Source organism: Pelobates fuscus, chromosome 8, assembly GCF_036172605.1.
Source record: "Pelobates fuscus isolate aPelFus1 chromosome 8, aPelFus1.pri, whole genome shotgun sequence".
NCBI lineage: Eukaryota > Metazoa > Chordata > Amphibia > Anura > Pelobatidae > Pelobates > Pelobates fuscus.
Window position 1 is genome coordinate 12814623 of NC_086324.1, and position 14094 is coordinate 12828716.

Below are 14094 nucleotides of genomic sequence, written 5' to 3' on the forward strand. Positions count from 1 at the left end.
ATAGCCTCTTTGTTTGAATCTGAGTCTCAGTTCGGTTGCTTTGAGTTTGAAATCCTCTATAGATGAACAGTTTCTCCTCAGACGGAGGTATTGGCCCACCGGGATCCCTCTTTTGAGTGGAGCAGGGTGGTAGCTCTCCCATCTTAGCATGCTATTGGTAGAGGTGGGTTTACAGTATAGGGTGGTTTCAATCACCAAATTCTCCGTTATCCTAAATGTGCAATCCAAAAAATTCAGTGCTTGGTCTCCAAACTCCATAGTGAGTCGGAGATTCAGATTATTCCTGTTGAGAGTCTCGACAAAGGATTCAAAGTGTAATTGAGTGCCAGTCCATATGATGAGGATGTCGTCTATGTACCTCTTCCACATAAAAATACAGTCGGTAAAGTCGGTGTTTTGCTCAGTGAATACCCTCTCACTCTCCCACCAACCAAGGTGCAGGTTGGCGTACGATGGGGCACAAGAAGTCCCCATCGCAGTCCCCTGCACCTGATGGTAATATTTACTTTGGAAGATGAAAAAATTATGTGTGAGAATGAATCTCAGCAGGTCCAGTACAAAAGTAGTGTGTGTACTGTGTTCAACTCCCCTTTTCCTTAGGAAGAAACCCGTGTGATCCAGGCCACTCTCATGTGGGATAGAAGAGTATAGGGCATCTACGTCAAGGCTACATAAGGTTGCGCCCCTGGGTACTGTGACTGATGTTAGGCATTTTAACGTATCTTTAGTGTCTTTTAGGTACGAAGGTAGGTTTTCTACAAACGAACGTAAAATCCTATCCACATAAATGCTGCCTTTGCTAGTAAAGCTGTTTGTCCCTGAGACAATGGGCCTTGCAGTCAGGGTTTGTTGTTGCTTGTGAATTTTAGGCAGGCAGTAGAATGTGGAGATTGTAGGGTTTTTGTACAGCGGTTTCATCACAGCTCCTACTAGCTTAGAGGCGAGTACTGCATCAAGTCACTCTAGTCAGTCTTGGTCAGTATTAGGCTGCTATAAGTTGAATTTTTATGCTGCCTCTTTCTTTACAGCAGGCTCTGTGACCCCGCACAACTATTGGAACAACCAGAGTAATCATTCAGTGTGTCCTGACGCTGGGTTTAGACATTGTATCTCCAGCAGGTCAGACGGCTACTTTATGCCCCTGTAGTTACACAGGGACACGTTGTTATTTACCAAAGGTTTATGTACAGTGCAGAGTGCAATAGGGATACCGTGTTGTTTATGGCCCATGTAAGGGACACCGCCAGTGACTATTGACCAGTGCCCTTCTAGGAAGTTTCCAGTGTACAATTTACTGGACCATCCCTTTTGTAGCACCAGGTTCACTGTACACTACTGATAGCGAGGACAAGACCCACCCCAGTGTGTTTAGGATGGTGGTGGTACATTAAGGTTTATTTGTTTTGTTTTCTTTAGGGATCATATTTTTGATGATACCCACGATTAAAATATTTTAGACCATTATTCAAGCAGTACTACAGCTGCAGAACTCTCCTCCTTGGGCGATCCCCTAGCCTAGCAAGCTAGGGTACACGCCCTTCCTTTCCATTTTTTGTACATATACCAGGGTTACCCCCTACTGAGTTCTACAGACACACTCCTGTTCCCTCCTTTGGGAACCTAGCACTTCGGTGCCACTTTGTTTCTATATTTTTATAATTATAACATGAATTTGGTTATTTTTATATTTAATAGTCAATCGTTTAACTTATTGGTTTATTTTGTAAATAGTGATAGTTATGTGTTAAATGAAGTGGAAAAAAAGACATATTAACCTACACAAATCGTAAATTGTGAGGTTTCAATTTTTAACAAGTTTATTAAGGTGACATTACTTTCAGGAAACAAGTAAACATTAAAAAGAACATATATGTCTGTCAGTGAGTGTATTTCAAATCAGTGAGATTGTGTGTCTGTCAGTTTGTGTATGTGCATCTGTAAGTGAGTGTGTCTGTCAGTGAATGTGCTTCAAATCAGTGAGATTTTGTGCCCGTCATTGAGAGAGCGTGTCTGCCAGTGTGCGTCTGATCCATACAGACACACATGCTGAATGCTTGTGGTCGGAAGACAATTGCCCCTCTGCCCCCACTTTCTAGCCCTCCCTTATTGTATTTATACTTTTATAGATATGAGAGTCAGTAAGTGTAAGTAAATATGTCTGAATAACAGGTCTGGTATCTTATAATGTCTGTCTTTATACTTTATTTAATACGCTTCTCATTTGTTCTATGGAAATTCACTAATATGTCTACTCTCCATGTAAGCCCTCTAGCATGTCATGCCTACATTCTGTCTCTGTGTATGTTATACATTAATGTCATGGCTGTGTGTGGCCCAAGGCCCAGGAGCTGTGCATTAAAACAGGGTGTATAACGCTGCCAACTCTGTCACATTCACTGCCGAAGAATAACCTTTAATTCTGTGTAATAATATCCCCCTCCTAGAAAATATTCCCCTAAATACAGCTCCTTGGAGGGATCTTAAACACATGAGCAGCTGATAGTGCCCAACCAGTGCCAGAAGCATGATTTATCTTTGTGTTGGAAGGGTGTCCAAGCAGTGACTTCCAGGAAATTTCAAGTTCCATCATCTGCTTGTGATTTTCACTTTCTCTGATGCAGAAAATGTCATACATTCCCAGAGTTAGATTTATTGCTTGCATGCTCCCGAGAAGAGGTCATCATCAAACCCCCACCGCTATCACTTCCACGATCTTCACCGTGTGTAAGACTGTGAGACAGCATCTGTCCCTAGTTGCACCGTCATTGCCCGATCTGTTCCAGGGCAGAGGTTGTTTTTAGACTTTTGCATTTGGTTTAGTCCGAATTTCATATCCTCCGAAGTCCCAATCGGACATATACCCCAGCAATTTTACTTGATTACTTGATTCGGTATTTGGAGTTCCGCCAATGGTGCCAAAAAAAGAGAGATGATCGATAGTAAAAAAAGAAGATTTATGGTTTGGGGATATCTACTAAATATTGATCATATTTACAGATCAAGTGATCAACAGAGGGAAAAAAGAAGGATCAGTAAAATACATAATATATATAATATAGCAATATTGTTTTTGTTAAAGGGACACTATAGTCCCAGAACAACTGCAGCTTATTGAATTTGTTCTGGTGAGTAGAATCATTCCCTTCAGGCTTTTTGCTGTAAACACTGTCTTTTCAGAGAAAATGCAGTGTTTACATTACAGTCTAGTGATAACGTCACTGGCCACTCCTCAGATGGCTGTTAGAGATCCTTCCTGGGTCATGGCTGCCTAAAATCCATCCAAACATTCAGTATCTCCTCCCTCTGCATGCAGACACTGAACTTTCCTCATAGAGATTCATTGATTCAATTCATCTCTATGAGGAGATGCTGACTGCCCAGGGCTGTGTTTGAATCATGCTGGCTCTGCCCCTGATCTGCCTCTTTGTCAGTCTCAGTCAATCCTATGGGGAAGCACTGTGATTGGATCAGGCTACCACTTATGATGATGTCAGCAGACTGCTTTTTTTGTTGTTGAGGCAAACAGCGTGCAGAGTTACAGCTTCAGGCTTGAATACAGTAAGATGTAGAGGCATGAGGGGCCCAGGGGGGCTAGATGGTGGTTTTAACACTATAGGGTCAGGAATACATGTTTGTGTTCCTGAACCTATAGTGATCCTTTAATGCTCTTCCTGTTTTTCCCCTCTATTTGTCATTAATTCTCACTTAATTTGTGAACTAAATGGAGGGAAAATGCTTGTATCAGCGTACTCCAGTCAGCCTTCTCTACGTTGTGTGAGTATATTTTATATATATATCTTTTTACACTTGGTTTTTACCTTATTGAGAGCACTATTGTTCCCCCCCTACTTTTGTTTTCGTTTGAGCTCCAGTTAATCCAAAAGACTGAGGATACCTACAATAAATCCCAAAGTGGAGATTGTACCACTACAAGCGCTAGATGCTAGAGCTGGCTATAGCTCTGCCAAATGTGAGTGCATTATTATTACCTCACCATAACCACTTTATATGATACATATTGCACTATTAGGTCCTTTTTCTCTCCCTCACTCCATTTCATATGACTGAATATCGGAGAGACTGATTACGGATACCATTCCCAAGTTTTAAGAACCCACATCTCTCGTTGAATATACCATAAAGACACCATCTGGTGTGAACCTAAAGGTTTTCTTTTATACCACTGGACTTTCTGTTATTGACTATATTCCATTACTCCCTGTAGTGCAGCCCCCATCTATTCTTATTTTTTTTTTTTATTCTTTATTTTTGTTGTGCTTGAAGGTTACATATACGCTTGCACTGCCCCAACAGCGGTAGCAAGCGGATCCGCATACATTGTTTAACAATACAGGGCAGTTAATAAATCAGCACATTTTGTTTTTGTAGCAGTAAGATTTGATAAGACATACGCTTAATAACTTTTACACTTGAAAGGCATTCTAAGCAGATATTTAGCATGGTCAGACGTGAGAACAGATAAGTATTTTGAGAGTGTATGGCATTGGCATAGCCGGTCTTATATTGCTCTAGCAGTACTTGTGGGTACATGGTTAAATATAACACATGAAACCTAATTGCTAGGCGGAGAACTATGCACATAAAAACTTAGGGTAGACGTTTCCTGCTAGGTCAGATAGCATACATATAAATTGCTTAGGTAAGATATGGTAGGCTGTAAGGCTTAGGTTACATGCTAGGTGAACAGATTTGATACTAAGGACCACTGCGGTCAAGCTAACATCAGTTCAGAGACTAATGTCTGTGGGAGACCATGTTGACGTGGTTAGGTGAGAGCCGCATCAGGGATCAAGAAATGGCCGTTGGTGGTGTTAGTGATGTCTGGGTCCTGGGCTGTAAGTGGTGTCCCAGTCGCCGTCAGTCTCTCGTCATATGTGCCTCTGTGGTGACATGAGGTGTCCTGAGGTAGTCGCTGGAGACTTAAAGTCCGAGTAGGGTTTGAAGAGCTGAGTTAGTGTGGCAAGGCAGTTCTTGGCGGGTATTACTGGGTTTCCGTTGCTCATTAATATCGTTAGAACTTCCCCTTCACGATTGTGAGGCATGTCGGCAGGTTTCTTGGCTGTCTAAGGTTGCCTGGCTTTCCCCCCGCTGAGCTCTCCCTCTTAAGGGTTAACAGGCTGCTTACCGCTGGGCTGCTTTGTGGGTTGTGCAGGTTGGTGAGCTTCTCTCTTCTGGGGCTTCACGAGGCAGGGGCCATTGGTGTTGGGCTCCACGCTGACGCCATCTTAGAGGGCTGATCTGAGGAGTGCTGTGCCTCTCCTTCTCCATTCCCCCCCCCCAGGATAACAGGACCGGCAGGCGTATCAGGGTGTCGGCGTGTGGCAGCCGCGAAGGGAGACAGGGCAGCGGCCGTCCACCCCGCTCCTTTATCGAGTAGGCCGCAGTCCCCGAAGCTTCATGCAGCCCCCTAGGGTCCCAAAGCTCCCGATCTCCGGGTCTTCCACCTTGCCCACCGCCGTGTGCAATTTTCTTGGGCTCTTTGCAGGTATCAGATCTGCAGGATTCGCCTAAGAGGCCAGATTTATCCGGAGCCTCTCCTGCATGCGACCGGTCAGCATGGCGGTCCGGCCCCGCCCCGATCTATTCTAGCTATTATAATATCTTCACTAGAGATGTCACGAATAGTTCGCTGGCGAATAGTTCCTGGCGAACATAGCTTATTCGCGTTCGCCATGGCGGGCGAACATATGCGATGTTCGGTCCGCCCCCTATTCGTCATCATTGAGTAAACTTTGACCCTGTACCTCACAGTCAGCAGACACATTCCAGTCAATCATCAGCAGACCCTCCCTCCCAGACCCTCCCACCTCCTGGACAGCATCCATATTAGATTCATTCGGCAGCTGCATTCTTAGTGAGAGGAGGGACAGTGTAGCTGCTGCTGATTTAATAGGGAATCAATAGCTAGGCTAGTGTATTCAGTGTCCACTACAGTCCTGAAGGACTCATCTGATCTCTGCTGTAAGGACAGCACCCCAAAAAGCCCTTTTTAGGGCTAGAACATCAGTCGGCTTTTTTTTTCCCCTGTGTAATCTAATTGCAGTTGGTGTCACAATAGCTTGCATTTAAAAAAAAAAAAAAAACGTTTTTGACTGTAATATAATAGCAGTCAGTTTCCTTCACACGTGTGCGTTTCAGGGAATGCCAGGGCACAGTGTCACAGCAGTGCAACTCATATCTGGTGTAACAGTAGTGTACATTAAAAAAAAAAATAGAAATTTGACTGTGAAATAATAGCAGTCAGTTTCCTTCACACATGTGCGTTTCAGGGCCTGCCAGGGCACAGTGTCACACCAGTGCAACTCATATCTGGTGTAAGAGTAGTGTACATTTAAAAAAAAAAAAAGACACTTTTTGACTGTGAAATAATAGCAGTCAGTTTCCTTCACGCGTGTGCGTTTCAGGGCCTGCCAGGGCACAGTGTCACACCAGTGCAACTCATATCTGGTGTAACAGTAGTGTACATTTAAAAAAAAAAAAAAGCTAGAAATTTGACTGTGAAATAATAGCAGTCAGTTTCCTTCATGCGTGTGCGTTTCAGGGCCTGCCAGGGCACAGTGTCACACCAGTGCAACTCATATCTGGTGTAACAGTAGTGTACATTAAAAAAACAAACTAGAAATTTGACTGTGAAATAATAGCAGTCAGTTTCCTTCACACGTGTGCGTTTCAGGGCCTGCCAGGGCACAGTGTCACACCAGTGCAACTCATATCTGGTGTAACAGTAGTGTACATTTAAAAAAAACAACACGTTTTTGACTGTGAAATAATAGCAGTCAGTTTCCTTCACGCGTGTGCGTTTCAGGGCGTGCCAGGGCACAGTGTCACACCAGTGCAACTCATTTCTGGTGTAACAGTAGTGTACATTTAAAAAAAAACCTAGAAATTTGGCTGTGAAATAATAGCAGTCAGTTTCCTTCACACGTGTACATTTAAAAAAAAAAAATAGATTGAATAGCAGTTAGTTGTCTGTAAGTGTGTGTGTCAGGCCTACAGCGTCTACTCTGCCAACTTCTGCCAGTGCACAGTGCCACTCATATCTGTTGTCACAGTAGCTTGCACGCATAGTACCACTAATCGAAAAAAAAATGACAGGCAGAGGCAGGCCACCCCGCAGGGGCCGTTGTGGTCGTGGTGCTGTGATTCCCTTTGGCCCTAGAATAATGCCCAGTGTTCAGAGGCCACGTACCCTGAACTCGAAAAGTTCTGAGGACATAGTTGACTGGCTAACACAGGACACCCAATCTTCTACAGCTTCTGCTCGGAACCTTGACACACCATGATCCTCCAGCTTAGCTTTGGGCACCTCTCAAGTTACCACTCGCCCGCCTGCCGCCACCACCAACACTAGCACCACAGCCGCTTCACTTGATCTGTCAGAGGAGTTATTTACACATCAGTTGGAAGAAATGAGTGATGCGCAACCATTATTGCCAGAGGATGTAGATAACAGGGATATGTCTCAGTCAGGCAGCATTACACACATGGACGTACGGTGTGATGATGATGATGTTGTTCCCGCTGCTGCTTCCTTTGCTGAGTTGTCAGATACAAGTGAAGCGGTTGATGATGACGATGCGTCCGTGGATGTCACATGGGTGCCCGCTAGAAGAGAAGAAGAACAGGGGGAAAGTTCAGATGGGGAGAAAGAGAGGAGAAGGAGACGAGTTGGAAGCAGGGGGAGGTCGACGCAAGGAGCTAGTGGCACAGTCAGACAGCATGCATCGGTACCCGGGGTCAGCCAGACAGCACGTCAATCAACGCATGCTGTTGCCACCACCAGAATGCCGTCATTGCAGAGCTCAGCAGTGTGACATTTTTTTTGTGTGTCTGCCTCTGACAACAGCGATGCCATTTGTAACCTGTGCCAAAAGAAACTGAGTCGTGGGAAGTCCAACACCCAGCTAGGTACAACTGCTTTGCGAAGGCACATGATCGCACATCACAAACACCTATGGGATCAACACATGAGTACCAGCAGCACACAAACTCAAAGCCGCCATCCTCCTCCTGGTCCAGCATCTTCAACCACGTCAACCACTGCTGTCCTCCTTGCCCCCTCTCAACCATCTGCCACTCTGTCTCTCGACTTGAGCAGTTCCTGCTCATCTGCCCACAGTCAGGTGTCTGTCAAGGACATGTTTGAGCGTAAGAAGCCAATGTCACAAAGTCACCCCCTTGCCCGGCATCTGACAGCTGGCTTGTCTGAACTCTTAGCCCGCCAACTTTTACTGGTGGAGTCTGAGGTGTTAAAAAAATTTGTAGCTATTAGGACACCGCAGTGGAAGGTAACCGGACAAAACTTCTTTGCACAAAAGGCAATCCCCAACCTGTACTCGATTGTGCAAAAGGAAGTAATGGAATGTCTGGCACACAGAGTGGGGGCAAGGGTCCATCTGACCACTGATACCTGGTCTGCAAAGCATGGTCAGGGCAGGTATATCACCTACACTGCGCATTGGGTAAACCTGCTGACGGCTGCCAAGCATGGAATGCGTGGCTCTGCAGAGGAGTTGGTGACACCGCCACGACTTGCAGGCAGACCTGCTGCAGCCTCCTCTACTCCTCCTACTCCATCCTCTTCCATAACCTCCTCGGCTGAGTCCTCTTCTGCTGCTGCGTCTTGCTCCACATCAACGGCACCCCCCTAGCTCCTATTCCACATCCCGGATACGGCAGTGTCACGCCGTCTTGGGTTTGACTTGCCTGAAAGCAGAGAGTCACACCGGACCAGCACTCCTGTCCGCCCAGGAACGCACCGGTGGATCAGTGGCTGAATCCGCACCAACTGGAGATTGGCAAAGTGGTTTGTGACAATGGAAGAAATTTGTTGGCGGCATTGAATTTGGGCAAGTTGACACATGTGCCGTGCATGGCACATTTATGTAATCTGATCGTACAACGCTTTGTGCATAAGTACCCAGGCTTACAGGACGTCCTGAAGCAGGACAGGAAGGTGTGTGGCCATTTCAGGTGTTCCTACACGGCCATGGCGCACTTTTCAGATATCCAGCAGCGAAACAACATGCCAGTGAGGCGCTTGATTTGCGACAGCCCGACACGTTGGAATTCAACACTGCTAATGTTCGACCGCCTGCTCCAACAAGAAAAAGCCGTTAATTAATATTTGTATGACCGGGGTGCTAGGACAGCTTCTGGGGAGCTGGGAATTTTTTTGCCACGTTACTAGACGCTCATGCGCAATGCCTGTAGGCTCATGCGTCCTTTTCATTAGGTGACAAACCTAGTCAGACGCACCGAAGGCACCATCAGCGACATCATACCATTTGTTTTCTTCCTGGAGTGTGCCCTGCGAAGAGTGCTGGATCAGGCCGTAGATGAGCATGAAGAGGAAGAGGAAGAGTTGTGGTCACCATCACCACCAGAAACAGCCTTATCAGCATTGCTTGCTGGACCTGCGGCAATACTGGAAGAGGATTGTGAGGAAGAGGAGTCAGAGGAGGAATGTGGCTTTGAGGAGGAGAAAGAAGACCAACCACAACAGGCATCCCAGGGTGCTCGTTGTCACTTATCTGGTACCCGTGGTGTTGTACGTGGCTGGGGGGAAGAACATACCTTCAGTGAGATCACTGAGGAAGAGGAACGGGACATGAGTAGCTCGGCATCAAACCTTGTGCAAATGGGGTCTTTCATGCTGTCGTGCCTGTTGAGGGACCCTCGTATAAAAAGGCTGAAGGAGAATGACCTGTACTGGGTGTCCACGCTACTAGACCCCAGGTATAAGCAGAAAGTGCCTGAAATGTTACCGAATTACGGCAAGTCGGAAAGGATGCAGCAGTTCCAAAATCTATTAAAAAGTATGCTTTACACAGCGTATAAGGGTGATGTCACAGCACAACGGGAATCTAACAGGGGAAGAGGTAAAAGTATTCCTCCTCCTCCCACCACCACGCCGGCAAGGACAGGACGCTTTACAGACGTGTTGTTGATGGAGGACATGCGGAGCTTTTTAAGTCCTACGCATCGCCACAGCCCTTCGGGGTCCACCCTCAGAGAACGACTCGACCGACAGGTAGCAGACTACCTCGCCTTAACTGCAGATATCGACACTCTGAGGAGCGATGAACCCCTTGACTACTGGGTGTGCAGGCTTGACCTGTGGCCTGAGCTATCCCGATTTGCGATAAAACCTCTGGCCTGCCCCGCTTCAAGTGTCCTGTCAGAAAGGACCTTCAGTGCAGCAGGAGGTATTGTCACTGAGAAGAGAAGTCGCCTAGGTCAAAAAAGTCTAGATTACCTCACCTTTATTAAGATGAATGAGGGATGGATCCCGAAGGGACTGACAATGGGCGATACATTCGACTAAAAAAAGGCCTGATGAGGGGGACGTAACAGGGATTAAACTGATAAGAATAGTACTACTTAACACACCACTCCTATCTGGTGGCACATTAGATTGCACGTGCATTGCCCCAAATTTGAAGTAGGAGGACCGACCAAGCATCTTTTTCCATCTCTCGGTTCCTAAAATCGATGCCATATACACGTCCCCTGATAGGGGACGTAACAGGGATTAAACTGATAAGAATAGTACTACTTAACACACCACTCCTATCTGGTGGCACATTAGATTACACGCGCAGTGGCCTAAATTTGAAGTAGGAGGACCAACCAAGCATCTTTTTCCATCTCCCGGTTCCTAAAATCGATGCCATATACACGTCTCCTGATAGGGGACGTAACAGGGATTAAACTGATAAGAATAGTACTACTTAACACACCACTCCTATCTGGTGGCACATTAGATTACACGCGCAGTGACCTAAATTTGAAGTAGGAGGACCAACCAAGCATCTTTTTCCATCTCCCGGTTCCTAAAATCGATGCCATATACACGTCTCCTGATAGGGGACGTAACAGGGATTAAACTGATAAGAATAGTACTACTTAACACACCACTCCTATCTGGTGGAACATTAGATTGCACGCGCAGTGCCCCAAATTTGAAGTAGGAGGACCGACCAAGCATCTTTTTCCATCTCCCGGTTCCTAAAATCGATGCCATATACACGTCCCCTGATAGGGGACGTAACAGGGATTAAACTGATAGGAATAGTACTAATTAACACACCTTATAATAACGCAGAGAGAGGCAACGCAGAGAGAGGAGTCTGAAGAAGAGGAGTCAGATGAGGAAGGTGGCTTTGAGGAGGTGGAAGACCAAACACAGCAGGCGTCCCAGGGGGCTTGTTGTCACCTTTCGGGGACCCTTGGTGTTGTACGTGGCTGGGTGGAGCAAGAGACCTTCAATGACATCAGTGAGGACAAGGCTAGCTTGGTATCCAACCTTGTGCAAATGGGGAGTTTTCGGTTGTGCAAATGGACTGTTTGCGGTTGTTTGCGGTGCATTAAACGGGGAGTTTGGTCTGTCACTGTGAAGCGGGTGTAACCCTTACACTACCTGATCGATACAAAGCACGATATTCCAAACAATTTAGGAATGTTAGGCGATGTATGCCCTTTATGGATTAAAACCAGACTCTGCATCAACTATGTAATTTTCCATGGGAGTTTTGCCATGGATACCCCTCCGGCCTGCCACAGTCCAGGTGTTAGTCCCCTTGAAACAACTTTTCCATCTCTATTGTGGCCAGAAAGAGTCCCTGTGGGTTTTAAAATTCGCCTGCCTATTGAAGTCTTTGGCGGTTCGCCCGGTTCGCCCGGTTCGCCCGTTCATGAACATTTGCGGAAATTCGCGTTCGATGTTCGCGACATCTCTAATCTTCACCATAAACATTTCTGTACAATTCACTGTCTGCGAGTGGGAGACAGTACTACCAAACTCTATGGTGCTCATCAGCTGAGGTTATCATTAAACCACCACCCCCAGTCCAAGACTCCTTATTGTCTGTAAGTGACAGCCAGGATCTGTCTCTAGTTGTACCACCATCATCAGTGGCTAATTCTAATACCACAAGCAATATCTGTCCAACGTTAACATGGTAATTTGCTAAGATCCGAATTCCTTTATCCAGGTTAATAAAATAATACAAGAACCATGAGAACAATTCAAATTGCAAAATATGGACATTGTTCTCAAGAGTCATCATTGTCCAGATCTTGCAATACAATTACCAAGAATGTAGACGAGATTTCACTCTACCCAGAGGAGACAAAGGCTCAAATACAGTGGTGACTAGACTGAAGTGTCAGCTGTCTGCCTCTAAATTCAGTTCAACCCATTTCTACAATTTGCGTTGATGGACTTTGCAGGCAGACTTTTGCCTGTTAAATGGTTAACCTGCTAGAGGGTCCAAAATATCCCAACATATATCAAATATCAAGCATATATTTTTAAGTTTTTGCTCTTACGTTATATTTTTAGCATATCTATATTTACACATGACATGTGTGACATGTCATGATTCCCTTTTATTCCAGAAGTTTGGTCCTTAAGGGGTTAAAATCATAGCCAACACAATGGTAAACAAAAATCTGCACACCAGTCAAGCCATAAGGCTTTTCCCACAGAAATTACAAATTTGCAGTGATGTTAGTACCGCAAAGGATTCTGGATGGGCATATACAAATTAGTTCAACAAAGAATCACATTTTTGCCTCATTCCCTTTTAAAAATGGATTCCTTTGAGTCTGTGTTTGCTGAATACAACAGCTCTAAAACACAACTTACGAAAAGTTGCAAAGTGGTTCACCCTTTGCGGTTGTAACATCATTGCAAATTTGGGATTTCTGTGGGAAAAGCAAGTCTTATGGCTTGACTGGTGTGCAGATTTTTGTTTAACATTGTATTAACTATCCACAGACTTCAGGTGGAAGGGGTTTTCAATCACAATTGTTCCCCACCATGACCTTTTTGGTTTTTGCTACCCTATTAAAATCATGATATTTTAAAATGTTTTATTATGTTAACACTTTGCCCTGCTCTGGGTGATTTTGCTGTCAGTTGGCAAATACGGGAGATTTCTCTAGATTTGCCTATAAAAAGTATGTGAATTTGCCTTCTACCAGATTTGTCCAGAGAAAATCCAGTTAATATTCAGCGTTTGTGCTCAGTTAGTTAAAACAACCAATTTTCGACTGCATTTACCTTGAGTACACATGATAAATAAATAAAAAAAATAGGTGGACGTTTTGTTATTTTAACCAAATTTTATCTGAGCCACATTCGGTCCTCATGGAAATACCCTCTAAAGTGTGAATTGTGGATTACAAAAAGCCTTGAATTAAAAGTGAATATATAAAGAATTTTAAGCTAGAATAGATGTACTGAATGCATAGCGGACATTAAGAATATTTCCATCTGGACTATTCTGGTCTTACGTTTGAAATTCAGTTAAGCCTGTTGTGCTGTGTTGGTACTAGGATTGTGTTATAATACATCATATATTGCTGTATTTTTTCATTATTTCTCACACAGTCATGATATCGAGTGCCCTTGATGAAGATGAATCCACTGACCGGAGCACTTACAAAGACAGCTGCTTTAGAAACTAAAGGCTGCATTATATAAGATTGTTTCAGCTGAAGAATGTAACAAGGTGAATACAAGTTAGAACACGGTGTTCAATCTTTCTTACCATCTTTGCTGTCTGAAAGTTTCATTAACCCTCGGAGAGCCAAAAGCTGGGGGTGTCATAAATTGTTCTTGGTTTTTGTTCTTGTAACAAATGTTTAAAACCTGCAGGCCCTGAAAAAGAGATACACATATCTTTTTAAAGAATCACTACCACAATACCTTTCTTTTTATCTCTTTAATCTCCTGTCAGATCTCCCATTATATAACGTAATCAGATGATCCATACTGTATTACGGAGTTGCCAACACAGTAAAATTAATGAACAATTAATTTAAACGTAGGTGGTAAGTGCTGTGGTGGGATGGAATGTGCAAGCTACAGGAGTAATTGTGTAATTTGCAATGTAATTTCTGAAGATTAAATGATTGTTATCAGTGAATCTAATAGAAACCGTAGCTTAGTCATAGTGAGAATGTTAGCCTTTCAGCGATATTTCCTTGCTACACTATAAATCTTCGTAATAACGGACACTTTGCTCCTACGGTATTTTCTACTGCTTTATTCTTGGCGAGCCA